Source organism: Pipistrellus hanaki, assembly GCF_964339955.1.
Source record: "Pipistrellus hanaki genome assembly, chromosome: 14".
Classification (NCBI taxonomy): Eukaryota; Metazoa; Chordata; class Mammalia; order Chiroptera; family Vespertilionidae; genus Pipistrellus; species Pipistrellus hanaki.
In genome coordinates, this window is record NC_140516.1 from 9,550,534 (window position 1) to 9,556,578 (window position 6,045).

The window sequence follows — 6,045 nt, forward strand, 5'->3', positions numbered from 1 at the left end:
ATACAATCAATCAGGGTAACACACCACAGTAACAAAACAGAGGATAAAAAGTCACATGATCTTATCAATAGATGCAGAAAAACCATTTGATAAGATACAGCATCCAGGTATGATTAAAATACTCAATAAAATGGGTATAGAAGGAAAGTACATCAACATAATAAAAACCATATGACAAACCTCCAGCCTATATCATATTCAAAGGTGTAAAACTGAAAGTTGCAGGATATAAAATCAATGTAAAAAATCCACTGCTTTCCTATATACTAACAATAAAACCTCAAAAAAAAAAGAAAAAAAAAGTTCTTTTGCAATTCAACCATAAGAATAAAATACCTTGGAATAAAATGAACAAAGGATGTGAAGGACCTATATATAGAAAACTACAAAACATGATTAAAAAGGATTGAAAAGACACAATGAAATGAAAAGATATTTTTTATTCATTAATTGGAAGAATCACTATAGCTAAAATGGCCATATTACCCAAAATAATATATATATATATATATATATATATATATATATATATATATATATATATATATATATATAATTTATTTTAAAAAAAATATATTTTATTGATTTTTCACAGAGAGGAAGAGAGAGGATAGAGAGTCAGAAACATCGATGAGAGAGAATCATCGATCAGCTGCCTCTTGCACACCCCCTACCGGGGATGTGCCCGCAACTGAGGTACATGCCCTTGACTGGATTCGAACCTGGGACCTTTCAGTCCGCAGACCGATGCTCTCCCCACTGAGCCAAATCGGTCCCGGCTATATATATTTATATTTTTTAAAAAGTCATTTTTTTTAAAACAAACAGAACCAAAAACATCAAATTTTCAAGGAACCACGAAGATCCCCTAATACCCAGAGCAATCCTGAGCAAAAGAACGAAGCCAGAAGTATCACACTACCTGGCTTCAAATTACACTACAGAGCTATAATAATCAAAACAACATGAATTTAGAGAGAGAGAATCCAAGATGGCGGCATAGGTAATACCTAACTTCAGCCTCACACAACAATTTCAATAAAATACAGCTAAAATACAAAATGGACATTACCCAGAACTACAGGAAAGTCGACTGACTGAAAATTTTACAATGAGAAGGAAAGAGAAAACCCGAAGGAAAATCAGATGATCTGTAAAAGGTACGAAGACATGTTGCTCTCGTGGAGAGGACGGAGACGGAGAGGAGGGGGAGGCTGAGTGCCTGGCTGGCATTCCCTAGCTGGAAGGAGATAAAAGCTTCAGACTGTGCTGAACCCCATATCCAACAGCACTGAACCCCAGTTCTAGGCCAGATCCTGGGGACCCAGGCTCATACAGAGGGAGCCTGGTCTGTTAGGCAGAAACCCAGGGGAGCGGAGAAAGGAAGTCCCGGAGGTGCACACATTATGTGCAGAGAACGGGCGGTTGACTGTGCTGCTGGATTGCCCTAGTGGGAAGGAGACAAAAGCTCCAGACTGCTCTGAACCCCACTTCCAACCTCACTTCCAACTAAACTGAACCACAGTTCCGGGCTCATTGGGGGAAAGCCTAGACTGTTTGGTAGCAGGCGAAACTCGAGGGCACCTTTCTCTCAGAAGCGCTTGCAACGAGTACTGAAGGACCCTGAGGAATACTGAGACTAAGGAGCCTCATAGGGCGTGGCTGACAGAAGCCAAGGCTGTAGACTCCACCCTGAAACTCCGCCCCATCTAAGCTGAACACAGAGGCTTTTAAGGCTACCAACTCAGGAAAGCTGTGAAAATGCCGAGACAAGGAAACAGATCACAAATGAAAGAAATGGAGGACAAAAAGCGACTGGATATAGAGTTCAAAACCATGCTTATAAGGGTTTTCAAGAATTTTAGAGAAAAGGTCAATAAGACCTATGAGGATATGAAAAGGGATCAACTAGAAATAATAAGGGATCAACAAGAAATAATAAGGGGTCAACAAGAAATAAAGAATACATTCTCTGAAATAAAAAATATTATACAGAGTCCTAAAAACAGAATGGGAGATCGCAAGAATCAAGATAAAGATTTGGAACATAAAGAGCCAGAAGATACTCCTTCACAGAAGCAAGAAGACAAGAGAATCTAGAAAGCTGAAGATAATGTAAGAAACCTCAGGGACAACTTCAAGTGAACCAACATCAGAATTATGGGGGTCCCAGAAGAAGAGAGAGAGCAAGATACCGAAAACATACTGAAATAAATAGTGACAGAAAACTTCCCCCACCTGGTGAAAGAATTAGACCTACAAGTCCAGGAAGCACACAGAACCCCAAACAAAAGGAATCCAAAGAGGACCACACCAAGACACATCATAATTAAAATTCCAAGAGCAAAAGACAAAGAGAGAATATTAAAAGCAGCAAGAGAGAAACAGATAGTTACTTATAAAGGAAAACCCATATGATTGTCAGCTGATTTCTCAACAGAAACCATGCAGGCCAGATGGGAATGGCAAGAAATAATCAAGGTGATGAATAACAAGGACCTACAGCCAAAAATAATCTACCCAGCAAAGCTATCACTCAGAATCGAAGGCCAGATAAAGAGCTTCACTAATAAAAAAAAGCTAAAGGAGTTCATCACCACCAAACCAGAATTATATGAATTGCTGAAGGGAGTTCTTTCGGAAGAGAAAGAACATAAAGATAAAAATTATGAACAACAAATACATAACTATCAACAAGTGAATCTAAAAACCAAGGGAATTAAAAAACCTGATGAACAATATTAACTGGTGAATGTAATAGAATCAGAGGTACGGAAGGGTTGTGGACTGATGATTCTCGGGGAAAAGGGGAGTCGGGTTGTGGGAAGAGACTGAACATAAACTGTGCATCTAGGGATGAGGACAATGAAGGGTGGGGAAAGAGCAGAGGGTGGGGTAGGAACTTGGTGGAGGGGGAAAAAATGAGGAACTTTTGTAATAATATGAGCAATAAAGGTTTATTAAAAATAAAAACACAAAAAAAACAGCATGACTTCAGCAGAAAAACAAAAACCAATGCAACAGAATTGAGAGCCCAGAAATAAAACCACGTGTATATGGGCTAATAATTTTTGACAAAGGAGCACGAAAAATCTTCAATAAATGGCACTGGAAAAGTTGGAAAGCCAGATGCAAAAGAAAACTAGATTACAGTTTGTTCCCATGTACAAAAATTAATACAAAGTGGATCAAAGACCTAAATATAAGATCTCCAACAATAAATTACACAGAAGAAAACATAAGTCCTAAGCATGGGGATCTTGGTTGTAGAGAACATTTTTTGAATTTTACCCCAAAAGAAAGAAAAAGAAAAAATAGATGAAATGAACTGTATCAAACTAAAAAGCTCTGTGCAGCAAAGGAAACTGACAACAAAAAAAGGCAACCAACTCAATGGGAGATGATATTTGCAAACAGCTCCAACAAGGGGTTAATATCCAATATACATAAAGAACTCATACAACACCAAGCAAACAAACAATCCAATTAAAAATGGGCAGAGGACCTAAACAAGCACCTCTCCAAAGAAGACATACAGTCAGAGAATATAAAAATATGTTGAACTTCACTAGCTACTAGAGTAATAAAAATAAAAACTACAATGTGATACCACATCACACCTGTTAAAATGGCTATTATCAACAAGGCAGGTAATAACAAGTGTTAGAGAGGTTGTGAAGAAAAAGGAACTCTCATTCACTGCTGGTGGGAATGTAAACTGGTACAGCACTACGGAAAACAGTATGGATGATTCTCAAAAAATTAAGAATAATCATAGAATCGAACACTTCCTCTTCTGGGTATCTACCCCCAAGCTCAAAAACACTTATTCACAAAGATATATATATAACCCTGTGTTCAATGCAGCATTATACATAGTGGCTACGACATGGAGACAACCCTAGTGTCCTTTGATAGAGGATTGGATAAAGATGTGGCACATACATACTATGGATACTGCTCAACCATAAGAAAAAATGAACTACTGTCATTTGTGATAACATGAATTGACCTTGAGAATATTACCCTATGCAAAAAATGTCAGTCAAGCCCAGCCGGCACGGCTCAGTGGTTAAGTGTTGATCTATCGATCAGGAGGTCATGGTTCAATTCTCAGTCAGTGCATGTGCCCAGGGCTCGATCCCCAGAGTGGGGTGTATAAGAGACAGCCAATCAATGATTCTCTCTCATCATTAATGTTTATATCTCTTCCTCTTCCTCTCCTTACTCCTCTGAAATCAATAAAAATACATTAAAAAAAGAAAAAAAATGTCAGTTGCAGAAACCTAAGAACTATATGATTTAATTCATATGTGAGATATAACACTGAAACTCATAGACACACACAACACTATGGTGGTTACCAGACAAAAGAAGGTGGAAGATAGTAAAGGGTAAAAAAGAATAAAAAAAAAGCCAAATATATAATAGAAGATGATATGAAGAAGGTTGTGGGCACACAATACAATGTAAAGATCATGTATCATAGAAATATACATTTGGAACCTATATGATCTCTGAATGCATAATAATCTGGCCACTCAGTATATATATGTCAGAGGCCCGGTGCCTGAAATTGTGCATGGGTGGGGTCCAGCCAGCCTGGCCAGGGAAAAGGGACATAGGCCATTGGCCAGCCTGTCTGATGGTCAAATTCCTGGTGGAGGGGACAATTTGCATATTAGCCTTTCATTATATAGGCTATACACTGAGCGGCCAGATTACTATCAATATGTGTTCAGAGATCATAATAATATGGCCACGCAGTGTATGATCCTATTAAACAATGGTACCCCAATATTTTTTAATACAATAAATTTCATAATACAATAGATAAATGTAATACAATAAATTTCATAATACTATAGATAAATTTCAAAAGAAAGAAAAGGATTAAATTATTTCATTCTATTTGCCAAAATAATAGGGGCATTAAAATCACAAGGGTCTTGGCCACCAGAAGACACTGAAGCCCAGAGATTACCTTCCCTGAGGTCAAATTCTGAGAAGAGGAATATACCCAGAGGAACATTAAGCAGGCGAAAGTATGATTTTTAAGGGGGAAGTCCATGGCTGAGGTGCAGGCGGAGGGAGTGTCTAGCTTGATTCCAGCATAGATCATGCCTCCCCAACCAAAATGAAGGATAAGCACGAGGAATAGACTTGATGGGCAGATGACCTCATGGGAGGCCTATGAGCCATGCCTGCAGATGGGTCCTGGCTGCTGCTGGGAGTTTGAGGCCTTGAGAGCTCAGCCAGTGCATCTGGGCAGCACTAAGTGTTCTGAGTAGGAGAGAGTGACATGTGTGAAGCTGGAAGTGTTGAAGGAGTTTGGGGAATAAGGAGCAAACAAAAATATTGTTTAACCTGAACTGATTTAGGCTGCTTTTCCCGCCCCCAATAATACAAAGTTCACATGAGGTGTTTTTGGTTTAATTTTTTCTCTCAGTACCTTGAATTCACACCAGGTGGCAACCTTCCCTGTGCCTCCTCTATCAAGCTGCTTCCAAAACACATTTCCACCAGACTTTCAATTCCTTGCTTTACATTCTCCTCTCAACTCCAGTCAGCAATGCCTCTGTTCTTACTCCATTATGTCAATCTCATTAGCAAAGGCCAACAAAGGCCCTAAGTTGCCCAGCTTGATGGTTAATCTTTCTCCCTAAGTCAACAAAACATTTTTAAAAATCTCTTGCTAAAACTAGTTTGGCTCAGTGGATAGAGCATCGGTCTGCAACTGAAGGGTCCCAGGTTTGATTCTGGTCAAGGGCATGTACATTGGTTGCGGGCACAACCCCAGCTGGTCGATGTTTCTCTCATCATCGATACTTCTATTGGGTCGGCAACTAAGTAATTGCGGGTTTCACACATATATGGCTTCAGTTGAATTTTTAGGTTTGCAGACGTAGTACAAATGTAAAACACATTTTGTATTTGATAGTTGGCTATTCAGCTGTTAATCAGTAAAAAAAGTTTTTTGATCTGTTTTGTCGTTTTTGTTTGGCGTTCGTTGAAAAATGGAAAATCAAAAGGAACATTTTCGTC